Raw genomic sequence first — 19,856 nt, forward strand, 5'->3', positions numbered from 1 at the left:
TACACGCACACCACAGTCCCTACGCCAGCTCCTGAGACCAGCCTGATCCCCCACCCCTGCCACAGGCTGCACCCAGCCCCCACTCACCAGAAGGCAATGAGCCATGCAGTCAGCAGCTAGAGAGAAGTGGTGGTTTCCCCTTCAAAGCACTGCTCTCCAGCTACTAGCTGCACAACCATCCCCTACTCCTCCAGTCTTCCGGCCAGCACTTGCACTGCTCGGCACCACCTGTATCTCTTCCCTGCTCCCCTTGAGGCCAGGCTTGTCCTTAGCCATGGGCAGAATACACAGCTGCATTGGGTATCAGAAAATTTGATACACCTAGGTGTCTTATTGTCCACCCACTCCTTCCTATTCCTGTTCTGTGACTGCTTCCTCCGGTAAGGATCTAGTTAACTTAAAAGTGGAAAAAGCCTGCCAGGCCTATTGGCAAAACACTGAACCTTTGAAAGAGCTATTCAAGTGGTAATGAAGCCATTTAACAGGCATTTGGAACCCACAGGTATATGCTGTCAGTTTCTGAATTTGCTGTATCTAAAGGACCTGATTTTAAAATTTGCTTTAAAAATATTTCATTAGTGTGTTGCTGAAAATTATAAAATCACATCTCTAATCACATCACCCACCCACTATTGGGGCATAAGTTTAATAATATTGTATAGAGCCCCAGAAATCTTAAGGATGCCCCTGCCTGAGGCAGCAGGTGAGCTTTTGTTTGTATGTGCAGAACTTTGTAATTCTGGGAGTGCCTGTATAGTAGAAAGTAATGCACAGATCAGGGACTGCGAATTTTTGTTTACTGTCCATGACTTGTCCCTGACTTTTACTAAAAATACCTGTGACTACAATATAGCCTTACTCAGGAGGCAGCTGTTCAAAATTTTGCTCATCATTTTCTAGCCATAACTTTAGCCTAATTAGTTAGAAAAAGGATAGCCTAATTGTGGGCCACAGAAAACATGGCTCCACCTTCACTTGTCTAAAGTAGTCTTATTTCCATCTCTTTCGTGCCATTAGTCTCTCTCTTGCCCCCAAACCTCATTCAATTATGGTGATAAAAGCCCTCATACTCTGGATGTCCACTGGGCATTTAAGTTACAGTTTTTATGTGGCCAAACCTATCAAGTTCCCTGAACTTTAGCAACATACGAGGGGAAAAACCAAGAACCAGTTATCACAGCTCAGAGGCTGTGCAGATTAATCAAATTCTGTATCATGACTTATCATTTAGCCATCCTTCTGGAGATACCAGTGTACACAAGTGAATCATATGCAGTTTCTATAGCTGCCTTTGCACTGCCTTCATTGAATTTTGCAAGTTCTGCACATGCATTAGACAACTCTTTTCCCTCAGTTGAAGTCTGCCTCAGTTGCAATGCCTTCTAATAATTTGGCACTGAAAGCTAATGTTCACTTTGGCAGTATATGCTCACCATGCACTCTTCAGCACCCCTTTCAAAAGTGAAAATAGGCATAGGTGACCTCAACACAGAAGTTACTTTCTTCAAAAGTGTTGTATCTTCACATTGAAATGTTTCCATCTTTCTTCCCTTCACTATCTTGGGTTAAGAATTCTTCAATTAATGGAAGCTCTACAGAAGGTGTCAAGGCCACAGTCCCTTTTTTATCTTTGGAATCTTCTACCATGGAATAAGGGGATGGAGTCCAAATGGCCCTCATGGCCACTGCTCACTAGAAGGTTCTAGAGGCTCATAGAACAGATGCCTCAACCTCATAAGTATGACTATATGGAGAGACTTCCCATCATATTAATAATACCTTGTTCCTTTTTTAATTGTTTTTGAGTTTCCATTTCCCTCTCCTTTTCAGTTGCCTTAGATTCTCAAGCTAAAAAGAAAAAGAGTTGCTTTGATTCTCAGTGTGTTGAAATTTGGAAGATTTTACTAAATATACATGATGAGTTTTAGTGATATGTGGCTATTCATGTACTATTATAGAAAAATAGTAATTAATTATATATGCAACATGCTGCAATTACTTCGGAGTAGATACGGCTAACAAATCAGCCAAATCTTCATCACGGAGAAACAATTTTCTAGCATTATTTGTATTTCTCCAACTGTGATAAAAATTCAAACTCCCTCTCTGTGGAAGTGAAGGTCATCATCTTTGTACCCTATCAAAGAGATATGAATCTTCTAATATGGAAATTGAAAACTGTGTTTGCCCTGGTATCTTATTAACTCATGTCATTAAGCCATAGAATGTATAAAATTGTGAACTTTTTCAGTATACTGATTAATTGATTCAAAAGAAAGGTCATTAAAGGGAAACTAATAAAAAGAAATAAGCATTGGCATATAGCAGTTTATCATGAAAAATATATAAAAATGAGTTAGTGTTCTTTTATGTGTGTGTGTGTGTGTATATATATATATATATATATATATATATATATATATATATATTAAAAAGAACACTAACTATAGCCTTGGGAAAAAAAGTACAGAGAAGGTCAAAAAAATGGGGAGTATGGAACGGCTTCCATATAAGGAGAGATTAAAAAAACTGGAAACTGGTCATCTTAGAATAGAGATGATCAAGGGGGTGATATAAGAAAGGGATATAAAATCTTGAATGGTGTGGAGAAAAAAATTTAGGAAATTATTTGCTCTATTTACCTTACTGGTCATTCGTATGCTAGTCATAGAATTTAAGGCCAGCAGGGACCACTTCATCATTTAGTCTGTCCTCCTGTATATCACAGACCATCAATACACACTAAACCCAACAACTGAAATTAGACTGAAGTGTGTATTACATCCCTCTGGAGAAGAAACTGCTGTGTGCCTAGGCAGAAAATGGAAGGGTTGGAGATGTACCAATTTCTGAGGCCCCTGCAATCAGAGGGAATGAAGTGAATTATACCCAGATAGCCCTTGCAACCTCCCCTCCCCCTCCCCCCCCAATCCAGAGGAAAGCAAAACTCCCCCAGGTCAATTCTAAGAACCTCACGGAGAAATCAGGTCCAGTGTCACATTTCTGATATCCTGGAGGAAGAGGATTTTAAAAACAAAACAAAAATACATTTGGGATTTTTGAGGGGCTTTTTCCCAGCTCTTTGAAAACTCTTTCCCCCTACAAGTCCTCATGGGAGGCTGTTCCAGAAACTTGCTCCTCCAAGGATTAGAAACTACCTAATTTGAAGCCTAAATTTATTCCTGGCCTCCATATACCCACTTGTTGTGCTAACTCTTGTTTTGTAGGCTTAGTAACTCTTTCACCCTCCCTAGAATTTACTGCTCCTATATTTCTAAAGAACTGTTATATTCCCTTGTTTTTCTAGGCAAAGCAAGCCAAACTCTTCCAGGCTCCTCTCATAAATTTTTCTATTCCCTGATCGTCCCAATAGTTATTCGCTGTAACTGTTCCCATTTGAATTCATGATTCTTAAATATGGGTGAGCAGTATAGCACACAGTATTCCAGAAATTGAAGCAACTTTGATATTGTATTGTGTAAGTGATTGTGAAACACAGAAGATGAGTTTTCAAGAAAGAGTAAAGTTTTCTAAAAACTTCAGTAACATAGTGTTTGGAAAAAGCATATTTGTCTAACATACTGAGTGCTGTTGGTCCTTATTCTTAGTGGAACTTCGTAGAAATATATTCTCTTTGCAATAGATATCTCCTCTTTATTCTTCATGTTCTTTTTGATATAATTGATCCAAACATTATAGTGACTCTGGAGGCATTCTTTCCTATTTTTTTTGTAAAACTAAAATTCAGCCTGAGTTAGCTAATCCAGGTCTGCCATGGCCATCCTGCAGGTCTTTTATTTCAATATAAACAGTCCAAAAATGCCTTCCCCTACAGGTTGAACCTCTCAAGTTCAGAACCCTCGAGACCTGACTGATTCCAAATGAAAGCATTTTCTGGACCACATGAAGTCAGTATTGTCTAGCAGCATTACCAACACTTCCACTATTTACTGTGCTGTTAGAAGACAGTTGGGGTAAATTAGAGCTAAATAACAGCACAGAATACTGAAAGCTAGGACTGGTGGCTATAAACAAACTTTATGGGACCACAAGAAGTTTGGTCACACCCATGAAAAGTGGACATCCAGCTAACTAAAATCTTTTGGAATGACACATGTTTCTGGACAAGAGAGTTCTGGATTAGAGAGGTTCAACCTGTAGCACAACAAATTACATGACTCATATTTGAAACATGTAATCTCAAATCTGTTAAAAATATATCAATTCAGAATTCTTGACTGCACTTATTTTCTCTCTGTGTAAAAAAGTTTTCCCTGTTGGACAGCAGAATGTTCTTTCAGGCGACAGAATGACGTCAACAGGCTTTCTTAGCCAAGTGAAAACAGCCAGAGACACGGGAGTAGGCAAGCGTAGCAAGCAAAGGCCCTAGTTTGTTTTATAATCAAAACAATTCTGTAGTATTTTCACTCTTTTCAAAATTTAATTTTAAGATCTGAAGTTTCCTGATGTGTATACTGATTTATACAGTTTGGAAGAGTCTTTTTTCATAATGGAGTTATTTATGAAGCTTATTGCTTTGTTTAGTACCCCTGCACAATTGCATGAAATGAGGTTCTGTGTTTCCTCAGTTAATCTATTCCTGTATAGTAATTTTCATTTTCTTTGCTGGCTTCAATTAGCAGATTTATTGAATTAATTCACTGAATCTATGTGAGAAAAATTCTTATCGCGATTTGCCTGATTTTAAACAAGTATTTTCTAGAACCAGGAACAGAACCCAGCTGTTAGTTGCCATTCCCAGGGTTTGACTATTAAGCTACACTACTTCTATTTTTCCATTATGAAGCGCATATTTTTTTTAATGATTTTGATGTCACAAACAAGGTTATTATTGCAACTTATTCCAAAGTTATAAGAACCCCATTTTTCTATGTATGCACTTCCTATAATAGCATGACTTTTTAAAATGTCTTGTAAAGCAGAGATGGTGAACAGATTGTAGTGTGATATCTGACATAACTATCAATTAAAAAATAGGGAAGGCACATACAGAATGTCTTTTCCTTGGCTTTTCCCTTTGAACCATTTGTCCTTTGAACCATTTGTTTCTTCTGATTTTCTGATGGTAGAAGTGTGGCTACTTCTTGCTGACATGAGTTTAGCTTTTTCAACTACAGTGAAACTACACTGGCATAATCTGGGCATCTCTAATAGTTTGGGGGATTGAAGGGGGGAGGGTTACGCACGCTGGGTGGCATGAATGGTTGGCTGTCCCTGGTCCCGCTCCTTCTGCCTGAGGGGCTCCCCCTCACCTTTCCCAGGGGCTCAGCATGGCTGTCTGCTCTCCTGCCTGCTCTATCTGATCTCTATACAGTAAAACTCCATTGGTCCTGCATCTGATGGTCCGGCACCATCAGGAACCCGGAAGTGCTCCGGGCAGCCGCACCATTGGAGCTACTCTGCCCCCGCTTCCCCGATTCAGCCGCTGCTGAAACTGACCAGCAGCTGAATCAGGGAAGCCAGGGGAAGAGCAGCTGGGATGCTGACTGGTAGGTACCATAGCGCGGTCCCTCGAGGCTGCAGGACCAACCCGGCAGCACCTCAGCTATCCCCATTCAGACGCTGCTGAAATTGACCAGCGGCTGACTCCGGGAAGCCTGGGGCAGAGCAGCTCTGCCTCAGCTTTCCTAGAATCAGCTGCTGATCAGTTTCAGCAGCAGCTGAATTGGGGACAGCTGGGGCAGAGCAGCTGGGGTGCTGCTGGGTTGGTCCCGCAGCACCGAGGGGCAGCGCTACCGGACCAACCGCTGCTGCTTAAGCCCGAGGCAGAGCTGCTCTGCCCCAGGCTTCCTGGAGTCAGCCGCTGGTCAATTTCAGCAGCGTCTGAATGGGGATATCTGAGGTGCTGCCGGGTTGGTCCCACAGCCCCGAGGGGCAGCGCTACGGGACCTACCAGGCAGCACCCCAGCTGCTCTGCCCCCGGCTTCACTGATTCAGCTGCTGCTGAAATTGACCAGCGGCTGACTCCGGGAATGGTCAATTTCAGCAGCAGCTGAATTGGGAACAGCTGGGGTGCTGCAGGGTTGGTCCGGTAGCACCACCCTTCGGTGCTGCGGGACCAACCTGGCAGCACCCCAGCTGCTCTTCCCCAGGCGTCCCCAAGAGCAGCTGGGGTGCTGCCAGGTTGGTCTTGCAGTGCCAAGGAGCGACGCTACCGGACCAACCCTGCAGCACCCCAGCTAATCTGCTGCAGGCGTCCCGACTCAGCCGCTGCTGAAACTGACCAGCAGCGGCTGAATAGGGGATGCCTGGGGCAGAGCCGGACTATCGGAAGGGGGGGCTATAAGGGGTCTGTAGTGGCATCCTCCCCACACCACCCCAGATCCCTCATAGCCCCCCCTTCCAATAGTCCGGCATATCTGATAATCCGGCACCCCCTGGGTCCTAAAGGTGCCGGATTATCGGAAGTTTACTGTATATTAAAAAGCAATTTCCTGCAGGACAACTGTGACATCACATCACTCTGTGTCCCGCTGCCCCTCCATCCTCAGACACCCAGCCTCCTTCCTCCCTCTTCCCCAGTGCTCCAGGGTGGGGAAGAGAGGGGAGATGTTATAAACCCTGCACCCCCAGCCTAGTCACTCATACTCCACAAATCTGAGACCCCAGCACCTTCACTCACTGCACCCGCAGCCCCCTCACACATCTCCTGCACCCTCAGCCCCCTCACCCCATTTTACTGAGTCCCTGCTTCTGCCTCCGCCCCCTTCCTCCTGGCCAGACACCCTGCCCCTAGAGAGATTTGTAAAAGAATAGCGACCTGGCACTTTGACTATGTCTACACTATAGACCTTACAGCAGCACATCTCTAAGGTCCCCAGTGCAGCTGCTCCATTCCAGCAGGAAAGCGCTCTCTCTCCAGCATAATTAACCATTCCTAATGAGTGGTGGTAGTTACATTGGTGCAACTTACATCAGTCCAGGGTTTTTTTTTTCACACCACTGCCTAACAAAAGTTATGCTGACAAAAGGGCTAGTGGAGATGAAACTTTACTGATGCACACGCTATGCAGAATGAAACCAAAGTAAAATCAGTAAAATAGCACTGCAAAACCAAATCAAAGGAAAATAATGATTTCCTGATTTTATCATGAGTCTTACAATGTTAGGTGTTTGTGTTCAAGCCTCAGTTCCTGAGGTTGTGATCTCTTTAAATGATTTCATAAAGTTTCTGGCCTTCAGGTTTATGTAGTAAACTGAAAAATGTGACTAGCCTAAAGGCTCAAAAGACAGAAGAACTAATAGCTATATTGATTTTTTTATACCAGTCTTCTGACTTCTTCAGGCTAGAATTCAGGAATTTTGAACCATGGGAGTTGGTATAACCAAAACTTTTGTCCGTAGGGTCAGCAGCTGTGTCTGAGTATATACTGGAATTAAGGATTCTGTCATTTTGTGTGTGAGAATAGTGCCTTGCTACTTGTGTAACTGTAATTCAAAAATATAAGCAGCTGTTTTTTAAAGAGATGTTTTTCTCTGTAACTTCAGTTTCAGTGCTGTGCTTCGGTAGTTCTTTTAAGCTGTGAACTATATTGCCCATTACTACCAATCTTGTAGAGTGATCATCATCTAGTCAACCTGTTACTTTTCAGGAAGATGTGATTTGGTCAAAAATCTAAGCACTAAATAATCAACTACTTCCTTTGGTAATTTGTGCTAATGATGAATTGCTTTCTTTGTTAAAATTTGTTTTTTATGCTTGTTTAAATTTCTGTCCTCATCTTTTGTCTATGGGTTTCTGTCCTTTCTGGGCTAAGTTTAAAAAAAAATCCTTTTTTTGGGATTATGCTGGGGGGTGCCCTCCCCCCTTTTTTTTAATTAAACTAAGTGCTGGAGCTTTTTAAGACACTCAGGCTACGTCTACACTGGCATGATCTTGTGCAAGAACTCTTTTGCAGAAGAGTTCTTGTGCAAGAACTCAGACGAGCGCAAGAACTTGCGCAAGAGCATCCATGCCATTGTAGATGCTCTCTTGCGCAAGAAAGCTCTGATGGCCATTTTAACCATAGAGCTTTCTTGCGCAAGAAATTCATGTTGCTTGTCCACGCTGGCCTCTTGTGCAAGAACAGTTGTGCAAGAGGAGCAACAAGGGTCTTGCACAAGAAGCCCTGATCTCATACACTAGAACATCAGTGTTCTTGCCCCCGTAGACAGGCAGCAGCTGTTTGTGCAAAAGCAGCCGCTTTTGTGCAAGATCACACTAATGTAGCCATAGCCTCACTGTAAGGCTTTTCCTCTAGTGTCTGCAATAAACGGTTTATGCTCCTGTATCTCTCTTCTCCCAGTCCCTGCAGTTGCTGTTTCCTAAGGGGCAGGGCCTTGCCTTGTTCATTTCAGGCTCCGGCAGTTAGTGGAAAATATCAACTTGGGGGGACGGCGCTAGTTGCCGGAAATCTCTCGTTACCCTGATCCCGGTGCGAATGGCCGAGCAGCCTGCCTGCTGTCATGCTGGGCATTGCAGCCGCCTAACTTCTCCCCGCCGCTCGCGACCTTCCCCTCTAGCCAGACCTCGTCACCGCCCCTGCCCTCACAACTACAGTTCCCAGAGGCCCGTGCGCTCGGAGACATGCGCAGAAACGCGCGCCCTGCCCCATATTTTCCCGCGGATTTTATGTAGCTGGAACTAGCGCGGGAAAGTCGCCGCCGCCGCCTCCTGCCCGCGGGAGCCAAGTTGAGCGCGGCCCCCTTCGGCGGATGCAGCGGGGAGTGAGGTGGCCTCTCCAGAGGGGGGCGCAGGGCTGCTCTGTCTCTGAGGAAAAGCCTCCCGCCGGCCGGCGCCATCTTCGCTGATCGGGGTAACAGAGGGTTTGGTTCCGTGAGGCAGCAGCCCTCCCCATTCAAGATGGCGCCGGCTGGGTGATTGACATGCCTCGTCACGTGGGCAGTGGCGGTGAGCCCCTCTCTCCCCGCACGCGAGCTCTATGGTGCAGTGCAGCCGGCCACACAGGCGGCGGCGACGCGGGACGGCGCCTCAGCGGGGTCTCTCGTGCCTCAGCCGAGGGGCGTCGCTTCAGCTGCGGCCTTACAGGACGGGAGCTCGGCTCGCCTGCCGGGTCGGGCGTTTCCCGCCCTGCCGCGGGGCTCTCCCGGGGTGGGGGGGGGGAGACCCGAGCCCTGCCTGGCAGCGCGGATTCGCCGGCCCGGGCAGCCGGGGAGGAGGCGGGCAGCGGCGGCAGGGCAGTGCCGGGCAGGCGTAGGCAGCACGGCCGGTGGGACGCAGCTCCCGGCCCAGCGGGTCCGGACAAGACCGTGGGCGGGGGGGGGCTCGGCTCTCGCCCCGCCCCGCTGCGGTGGCAGCTCGCAGCTCAGCCCGCGCTGGGGGCCGCAGGCGGCTGCAGTGTCGCTAATGCGCGGCGCGCTCAGGTCACGCCAGGAACAGGGCAAAGCCGAGCAGGGAGCTGGGCGGGGTTTCTCTCTGCTCGCCACAGCCGGGCCAGGAGAGTCTGGCTAATGTCTGCGGCACATCGAGGATCATCAAAGGACCCAGAACCCTGGTATCTGCTTTTGCTTCCGTGTAATTTCATGTCTTGCCCAACGTGCCTGTCTGCTTATTTTCCTCTTCAGGACGGGTCGGGTGCACCATGGCCCTGGCTGAGGTAGTAGTTTGTGCTGTTGGTCGGGTTGTGACATTGCCCGCTGTGGAGATAACTGCGCAAGCTACTGCCTTGCTAGTGCTGGTGATGATCAGCTACAGAGGAAGACAATGACAATGGGAATCCCCTTTGTTTTCTCGGGATTGCATGCTGATGGGTAGCAAACAATTCTTCCTCCGCCGCCTTCTGCAGAAATTGAGCCTTTCCTTGGCTACTGAAATGTGAGTGTTTCCTTTTTATACCAGTGAAGTATTGCTCTGTTGGTGCAGCTGACTGGAAGACCATTAGGTTTTTTTAACATAGTCTTTTGGAATTTTGTCTGAAGAAGTATTTGTTTCTTTTACTGCTTAAGTTATCTTTGCCACCTTTTTCAGAGAATGGATCTGATATCTGAAGAATGGAAGTCAATGACTGACTTGTATTTTTTCTGTTTATTTTGCATATGTATTGTTTCAAATTATGTATTGATCTTTAAAATCATACGTGTATATATTTAGGAATACTGAAAAACTATGGATATTATCTGTTTGGGAAAAGCCAAAATGTATGAAGTGAACTTCACTGCTTATTTGGAAGAAAATATTTGTACAGTACAAGCCTATCAATATTATTGTTTTGCTTAACATTTACACATATATTGTTCCATTTTAGGTGAATCTTTAAAATTTCTGGTGTATATTTTGATGATTTTACAGTAAAGCAAACCGAACCCAAGAAGCATGGATAGTATAAATTCACATTGATAGCATTTTTTATTAGTGATGATTGAAAGATACTTTTTGTGAATTTTGGTATGTTAACCACACTTTAGTATTATGTGAATTAAATGTATTAAAATATTTACAATAAATGTAAATAATTACTTTGTCTTGTATTGATAATTTAATTCTTAAAGGACATACCCTGTAACGCTGACTTTAAAATTTCATTTGACACATCAGAAAAAATTGTCAAAGCTATGACTAATTTTTTCAAACAAGGTTAATGCCTTATTACTTACTAGCCATTTCTCTCAAATATATTAGTAAATTGGGGATGTAGAGTTGGTCAGATACATCTAATAAATAAGGGCTTCTAAATGTTTCAAGTTTCCAATGGTCTAATAAATGTTTAATGTTTCTAAATCAGACTTAAATAATAAAATATATTCTGTAGCTTTAAAGACTGTTTTAATATGAGCATAAATTGAACATGTGAAGTATTACAGGATATTGAAAGTCTTGCACCTATCATTTCATCCATCGACTTCTTATCTAATGGCACATCTTTCTGCACATCAATAAATGCCCTAAACTAGTATAGCGCTAGCCCTTTTTAATAATGAAGTTATATTACAAAGTAAATATGAATTTAATTCTTTCTCACTGAGAAACATAACTGATTTTCTCTTTAATGAATGAAGAATGATTGTTTCAAAGTATTGTATTTAAATAAACAGAAATGGCTGAGAGATGCAAACATAACAAACTACACTGCTTTACCAAACAAAGTTGTCTGTTGAGTTGCACTTGAAGTTGCTGTGTACATAGCTTTCAGTCATTCCCAGAACAGTGATCTAAAGTAAAATGGCTTTTGTTTTTACTTTGGGTAGATGGTTGTACCTATGACTCTGTAGTAAGAAGACAATATTCTCACTCACTTATTACTGGGATTTTGTAGTGTCCTAACACTGACCTTTCAAGGTGCAGAATCCTGAATTCAAGTGTGAATGTGAATACCTAGAGTTTCACTTTAGATGTGTAAGTTAATTGGAACAAATTTGCCCTCAAATGTTAAAACTTAAAATAAATATCAGTTGCTCAAATGTGTTCCAATGCTTGATTATAACACATACATTTAGAATGTTCATGTAGACGAAGGGATCCCATATATTACAGCTGTTCAATAACTGTTTTGGTGTGGCTTTCTCTAAGTATTGCTTTAGCAAGATGTCAGTTTAGTCGTTTCCATCATGGTATATTGCCCAATTTTCTCAGTAGTCCTTAAGATACGTGAAAATGAGCTAATTCATAGGTCTGCCGTGTATTTGTGCATGACCTTGGGCAAGTTACTTAGAGACTGATTGTCCAGGTTTTGACCCATTTATTTATATGAATAAGGGCGGCAGGATCAGTTCTTCTTCTAAATAATGGGGTTAATGCTCATCTTGCAGGTACCATGAAGTTAAATTCACTATTGTTTCTGAAAATGCTTTGTGATCCCCAGATGGAAGGTAACTGAGTACAGAGTCAGTGTTTTACAGATTTAATTATGCTTTGCAGGACTTGATAAATCAATATTCTGAGACGAAAAAAACCCTGAAAAATGCATCATGCTGGTTCAAATGAATGGTTTGTATATAGAATATTTTCTTTTTAATATTCAACTAAATCATTTATGTGAATTCCCTATGGAAAAGTTAAATAGACACATGACTGAGTTGATAGGATCCATGTGTGAAGGCATTTAGTTTATAGCTATAATATCCCTATTGTGTTTGCTGAGTGAGAGAGTGCTGCAAGAAAAGTTATGTAGCTTTGAGCACTTTTGATTCAGTAAATAAAAGTACATTAAGATTCACAGCATAATCAATTATGCTTTATGCTCATTTCCCCAATACACTTTGCCACTATTGGATTTAGTATTTTGAGAAAAAGCAGCAGCTGCTGTGCCCTCGAGTTATGGTGTGTCAATGCCTGATCCAAAGAGACTTGAACACATCAACCTAAAACCTTTTACAAATGACATTTGTTTCCCTACAGGGTGCGGTTGCCCTTTTTGTCACCAAGGGGGAGGCCCAGTCACCATACTAGCAAAACTGATAATTGAAAACTCTAAAATGCTAGGGAGCATTTTTTTAAATAGATTCAGTGTAAGGTATATGATGAACAAAGCATTCCATGTGCAATTGGCAGACAGACCTTCAAAAAGACCTAAATAAAGTATTCAATGTTGCTATTGCCATCTTGGTCCCAGGATATAGAGAAACAAGGTGGTGAAGTAGTATCTTCTATGGACCAACAGAAGTTTGAGTGAGCTTACACATAGCTTTTCTTCAGTTCTGGGAAATGTAGCCAAGGCTTCTTTGCACTTAAAATGTTTCAGTGCTGCAGTTTGCCATTATAGCACTTCAGTGGAGATGCTAACTACCCTGGTGGAAGGGTTGACCTAGTGCTGTCTACAAGCAAAGGTTAGGTTGGTTTAACCGCACTGCTCAGAGGTGTGCATTTTTCACACTCTAGAGCAACATACCGACAGACCAGGCCTTGGGGGTGTCACAGCTAAACCCAAAGTGGAACAGATTGTTTAGCTGAAGTAGTTTACACACACACTTCAAGAGACCATTCTACATGAAATTGCCAGTTAACACCTCTCCATAGGGAGAAGATGACTGGGGAGAGGGTAGGTTTTAATGTTATAAATTATTGTAATAAGAAATAAAATCGGGGCGGAGGGGTTAGTCATTGAATTTTAGTGTGTAGCAAAGTTATGAATGTAAGCTCTCAGGCTTGTCTTTTGAATGCAGTGTGCATATTTTGAGGATGAGCACATCAGATAGTGATTGCTTTGTAAAAAGTGCTCACCCATAGGTGATAAGTGTTTTTGTTTTTATTTTTCTGGATGACTTCATTTGAGAACACGGTGATTGTCTCATTCACATTTATAATTGTGGAGGCATTTAGTGTACTGAATGAGTAAAGAGTGAAGTATAAATTAGGGATGTAAGTGACTAGTTGACTATCCAATAAGCAGGGCTCGACAAATAATGTAATCTCCTTGCCCGTGGCGAGTAGATTACAACCCGGAAGAGCTGGCGCAGAGCGATCTGCGCAAAACTGCGCAGCTGGCAAATGGGGCTTGCCGCCACTTGGCGAGCCCTGCCGATAAGCATAATCGGATAGTCAACTAGTCACTTCCCCTTCTTTCCCCACATACACACTGCCTCTGTCTGTTCCCCTGAGCACCGTCTCTGTCGGAGGCAAGGAGTAGTAAGGACTGGGCGTGAGCCCAGTCCCAGACACTGTGCCTCTTCTTTTTAAATGTATTAAGAGCGTGCTGGCTCTTAATACATTTCAAAAGCAGAAGTGCTGTCCCAGTTCACACTGGGTCCCCCTGCTGCGCTTCTGCTTTTTCAATGTATTAAGAGTAGGCAGGTTCTTAATACACTTAAAAGGCATGGCCGCAGTGGGGTTAGCTCCTGGGGCTGGGAGCTAACCCCTCTGCAACTTCCCCATGGATCCACTAATTGACTAGTCAATGAAAATTCCATCAATTAGTTGATTAAATGTTAACATCGTTAGTATAAATTCACATATAAGGATGTATATATCCTTGCCTTTTGAATGAATTAAAATATTTTAAAAAGCATTTGAAAACTAGGAATGTAGGAGAAAATTCTACATAGATTAACTTTTACTCTTACTCTCTGAGTTTATCTCATGAGTGGCTACTCTTGCTTCTTCAGCCAATCTGTTAAAGTGGATACTCCTATGAAATGATAGCTGGAGAGTGTGTTTTTACTGATCGTTGATAAGAGGTGAGATCATAATTTTTTGTGTGTGACCTATGGATAGGTAATGGGAGGGTTCTGATCTTTATGTAGATGAACTGTAAGTATGATCATTATATATAGATGAGGAATAGGAAAAGGACTGTTTTGGCTCATGTATTTGGGTTTTTAAAAACCACAATGTTCTCTTTGCCAATATTCAGTTACACCCTACCTGACAGATCCAGAAAGTTCTTTAGAAAATATTAAAATATTTTTTATTTCAGTGGTTTTATCTTTTTTTCTTGACTAGTTAAAGATAAGAGGATTTACAGACTTTACAGGCTCTGTGTGAATGGATTACTGAAAAGGTTACACTTGGGGAGTGACTGGGAGATGAGTCACTGAAAGTGTTTTCTAATTGAGAGTTAGTAGACTTATGGAACTGAATGAAAGGTTTGCTCCTGATGGGAAAGGGCTGGAGGTTGTGTCTGCACTCTGTTGTGGTAAATTCCAACACAATGAGGGATGCTGACACATGTATCCTGGGAGATGAATATGAAGGCAGGACACAAACTGCCATTTATTTTTCCCCATTCAGAATTATGATTACTGAAAAGAAAGCCACTTTTATCTGGCCTTCTAATCTCTCTTCCTGAAGCCTACTTGCCATTCTGCCTATTTTTCTTCCAATTTTTGGTGTACTTTTACTCCTTGCTCTTGTCTCCTATCAGTGATTCCCTGCCCTCCAGTACCTCTCAAACTCTGTACCCATTACCTATCAATAGAAGTTGAAACTTGCCTGCCAATGTTGGACTTTTGGTATGGTTCTGCTGCCACCTCAGTCCCAACATTAAGCTGTACTAGGGTAGAGATTGAAATCGTGAAAGGGGCTAGTCTAGCATTATTTGTACTTGTGGAACAATGGATTGTTTTTCCATCTTTTTCCTTGACCCAGTTTTTTGTTTTGTTTTGTTTTTGTTTTTAAACTTCCAAGGTAAAACTCTGTTGTCACATGTTTCTGTTCATCCTCTATACAGTAAAAGGAGAATTAAGAAGTTCTGCCTCTCCTTCACCCTTAAAATGTGTGAAAATTCTGCTCTCGCTGTCTTTTGCAGAAGAGTAAAGATGTGGCTACCAAAATCACCATACACTACTCTTTCAAGAATATAGGCGTGGAAGGATAACACAAAGTATCCACATCATCTCCTTATGAAAGAAATAGTGGTGCTGACAAATTTTCACAGTTCCCCTGCAGGGGTAATCACTTGTATTGTCTAAAAATACTAGGTACTAGGAGGATGTGTAGTGCTGATGCCAGTAACCTTAAGTTGAAATGCCTGTCCTAGTACTCCACCTCTCCAGGAAAGAAGATGTGAAGATCACAGGTGGGGGTGGGGGAGTGGAATGAAAAACTTTCAAGTCTTGCCCTTCATTTACATCTTTAAGGCTAAAGTCACAGAACTTAACAAAAATATTATTTTATTATGGAACTGTGGCTCATGCTCCCAACTTTTAAGGCTGAAGCTTAGCTTTCATTATAAGACTCTTAGCTGCTCAAAGTTTGTCTATGAAATCAAAATTTGCTCTCAGGCAAAAATGTGTAATACAGACCGTTCACTTTTGAGGGTGAGGGGATTCAAATGAGGCAAAATGTAAATGTACACACAAGCAACATGCACAAAAAAATTCATTTGGAGAGCAACATTGAAGAAGGAAGCTTGAGTCGGGTAAAAATACTTTAATTGAAATCTAATTATCCTTAACAATGAATTTTATACTATAATTTTATTACTATTTCATAATCAAAGCTTGGAATGTTTTTCAATACATGAATGCAGAAATGTTGCTTTTTATGCATTAGTTGGGATTAAAAGCTATCACTGGACAACTGGAGTTTCTACAGCAGAATGTGGGATTGATCAGTGAAGTGGGCTGCTATGCAATAGGGTCATAATGATAAAAATCTTCAGGTGTATGTTCTATGTAATATGCAGTGGCGGACTTGATTTTCTATTTCTAATGATTTATGATGTTATCAGAACTAATTTAAGAGTTTACTACTTATATTTGTTAAATCCCTTTTTGTCTGCTAGCTATATAAAACAAACTTCAATGTATCCACAAAGATGCAAAACTATAGATACTTCGGTTCAAGGATACTAAGAAAAATATTAATATGGTAATATTAATATTAAATGGTACTAACATTAAAATTAATACAGTGTTGGTAATGGCTGGTACAGTATTTCTCTTTAATGGATTAATATAGAGATTTAAAAAGAGGTTCAAAATTAATATTTGAAGAAAAACTAATTGAATGCACTGTTCACAATCATTGTCAAGTTTCTTTATTTTCGTCATTCTTTTCTTTATATATTTCCAGTCATCACTCTTGATTTCTTATAGCTTTCCAGTTTTTGGAAACTATCAGAGGTAGGCTGAGATTTGAGGTTGGACAGACAGGTTTGGGATCAAGTGATAAATCTGAGACATCAGTATAGAGATGATCGTTGTATGTATTTTCATGCATGAGATTGCTCAGAGATAATGTGTGCAGGGAGATGAGAAAGGGCTCTGTCCTTAGTGCCTATGAAACTCTCACAGGAAGCAGAAAGGAAGGGAATGAGCATGCTTCACCAAAGGTACCAGTGAAAGAGGTAGAGAGAGAGAACTAGTAGAGGACAGAATTACAATGGCGGAGAAGATTTCAAGAAGAGCATGGTCCATGGAGTCAGCAAACAGATTAAGGAGGAAGAAGTAGTAGTGCTGGCTCTGAGCTTTAGCTACAAAGAGGTTAATAGAGACTGAGGCCATGTCTTTGCTTCCCAGAAGATTGATACTGCAGCAGTCTATCTTCTGGAGTTCACTTTAGTGGGTCTAGTAAAGACTAAGGATTTTAAGGACTAGTCAATTATCCGATAAGTAAATGCTTGTCAGTCTGTCGACTAGTTGATTTCGCGCCCCCGCTCCTCTTCTCCCTTGCTGCCTCTCTATCAGATAGAGGCAGCAAAGCGGGGAAGGGTACTTCAAAGTGGCAATGCTGCACAGCTGAGCTCGGAATCAGCTGTGCGGCACTGCCACTTTGAAACCCCAAGGTGGTGTTTTAAGGGGGCAGCCACTCCACAGCTGAGCGAGGGATCAGCTGTGTGGCGGCTGCCCCTTTGAAATGCCAAAGCGGAGGTCAAGGGGGCATTACTGTAGAGTCTGGCATCAGCTAGGGACTTGTACATTTCAAAGGAGGAATGCGGAAGTGCCTATCGACTAGTTGATGGAAATTCCATCAACTACTCGACTAGTCAATTAACCGCAATTTAACATCCTTAGTAAAGACTTGCTAAATTGAACACTGAGGATGCCCCCATTGAGAGTGGAACTCCTACTCCTCATGAGAAGTATCCTGAAATAGTGCTGCTGTCTAGATGTTCCCTGAATGCGAACAGCATATTCAATTAGGTATAGAGATATAAGGGAGAATAGAGTCATAGGACTTGTCTATACTTATGGCTAAATAGGCACTGCTCTGATTGATGCAGCAGTGCTGATTAACAGATCTGGTGAAGATCAGGTAAGTTGACGTCTGTACTCTACTTCCCCAAGAGGTGGAAGATAAGTTACCAAAAGAGTCTCCCATCAACACAGTGCAATGTAGACACAGCTGTAAATCAGTTACATAACCTAAGCTGACACAACTTGTGTTGATGTAGCCTAACTCAGGTCAACTTAAAGGGTATGTCTAGACTACATGCTTTTGTCGACAGATACTGTCGACAAAGAGCGTTTAGGCTACATCCAGTTCTGTCGACAAAGCAAGCCGCTTTGTCAACATGTCAGTGTAGACGCAAAGGACGGTGGAGATGCAATAACGCCTTTTCGACAAAAGGCATTATTTCTCATAGAGTGAGGTTTACAGCTGTCAACAAAACTGCTGAGTTCTATTGACGTTATGTCGACAGAACTCAGCAGCAGTGTACACGCAGGTATAGTTTAGTCGACAAAAGTCCTTTTTTGACAACAAAACCCTGTAGTCTAGACACACCCATAGCTTTAGTGTGAACCAGCACCGAGAGGCAAGGTTAGTTAGAGAATCCAGCAGGGGTAGGGGATGTGAAGGGTTTAATTGGGTATTCTTTTTGTAAGATGAGAGAGATGGAAGCATGCCAGTATTGTGAGGAGATAAAAACAGAGAAATGGGAGAGGTAAAGGAGAAAACTAATTGAGGCAATGAGAGTGAATGGGTGGGAGAACAGATGGGATGGGATCAAGGCTAGAGATGGAGATTGGATTAGAAACTTCTGCATCTGTAGAGGGAAGGGGAGAGTTGTAAGAAGGGAAGAAGACCAGAGGGGAGAAGAAAGTAACGTCATGTTTTGCCAATTTCTTGAAAGAAATTGAGTCCTGTGCAGAAGAACTTAGTCAAAAATCTAGTGGAGAGGCACCTGGGATTGTAGTTATGAGGTTAAATTAAAATTGGAGGTGGTGTTTAGCTGGGAAGTTGGCAGAATTAAAGAAGGAAACAGCTTTGTAGTGGAGGAAGTTAACAAGAGTTCCACCAGTAACACTTTGCATCATAAGACCAGGAATGTAGGAAATAGATGTTGATGAGTTTGGCAAGGTACACCTTGTGATGGGAAAGAGGAGCAGAAGAATCAAAGGAAGTAAAGTACTCTGGTGAAGTAGTGAGTTACAGTAAAACTCCATTGGTCCGGCATCCAATGCTCCGACATTCTTGCTAGTCTGGCACCATCGGGAACCCAGAAGTGCACCGGGCAGCCGGACAATTGGAGCTGCTCTGCATCTGGCTTCCCTGATTCAGCCGCTGCTGAAACTGACCAGCGGCTGATTCCGGGAAGCCTGGGGCAGAGCAGCTTTGCCTCGGGCTTCCTGGAGTCAGCTGCTGGTCAGTTTCAGCAGAAGCTGACTTGGGGATGCCTGGGGCAGAGCAGCTGGGGTGCTGCCGGGTTGGTCCCACAGCGCCGAGGGGCAGCGCTACGGGACCAACCCAGCAGCACCGGAGCTGCTCTGAATCTGGGACACCTGGGGCAGAGCCGGACTATTGGAAAGGGGGGCTATGAGGGGTTTCGGGTGGAGGGGGATGCCACCCCAGACCCTTCATAGCCCCCCTTTCCGATAGTCCGGCATATCTGATAATCCAGCACCCCCTGGGTCCTAAAGGTGCCGGATTATCGGAAGTTTACTGTAATTAATCATAATTATAGAAGAAAAGGAAGAGAGAGCAGGAAGAAGATTGCTGAGAACACGTGTGAAGCCATCAACACTAATGGATTGAAAGTCGTGATAAATCAATGTTTATTTTCGGTTATTCTTTTGAAACCTGGTTTTTACAGTTTGTGTGATAGCATCTAATCTTCATGATTAGGTTCCTACTAAATTCGGGGTTCATTTTGGTCAATTTCACAGTCATAAGATATTTAAAAATAATACATTGTAAACCTGAAATTGCGTGGTGGTGTAATCAAACGAGTAATGAGCCATAAAGTAATGGGGAGGGAGTCACAAGATTATTGAAGGGGAGTTGCAGTACTGGTACCCTTATTTCTGCACTGCTGTTAGCAATGCTGCTGACAAGGAGCCCGGATCTAAAGGCAGAGTTGCTGCCAGTAACAGTGCAGAAATAAGCATGGCTTGCTATGGTTTTGCCACAATTACTTCTATACTGTTGGCTGTAGATCTGGGCCCTTGGTCAGCAGCCACTATTCACTGGCCACCCAGTTTGAAGACAGCAGCCCAGAAGACCTGAGTGAAAACATCCC

At 42.8% G+C, this 19,856-nt stretch overlaps 1 long non-coding RNA gene across 1 annotated transcript; it reads left to right on the plus strand.

Annotated features, from left to right (window-relative positions):
• Positions 1-5,945: 5,945 nt before the first annotated feature.
• LOC142829689 (uncharacterized) lies at positions 5,946-10,476 on the plus strand. Its single transcript, XR_012904417.1, has 2 exons — positions 5,946-8,911; positions 9,586-10,476. It is a non-coding gene; the product is annotated as an uncharacterized LOC142829689 (long non-coding RNA).
• The last annotated feature ends 9,380 nt before the right edge of the window (positions 10,477-19,856 follow it).

The sequence above is a fragment of the Pelodiscus sinensis genome, chromosome 1, assembly GCF_049634645.1.
Source record: "Pelodiscus sinensis isolate JC-2024 chromosome 1, ASM4963464v1, whole genome shotgun sequence".
NCBI lineage: Eukaryota > Metazoa > Chordata > Testudines > Trionychidae > Pelodiscus > Pelodiscus sinensis.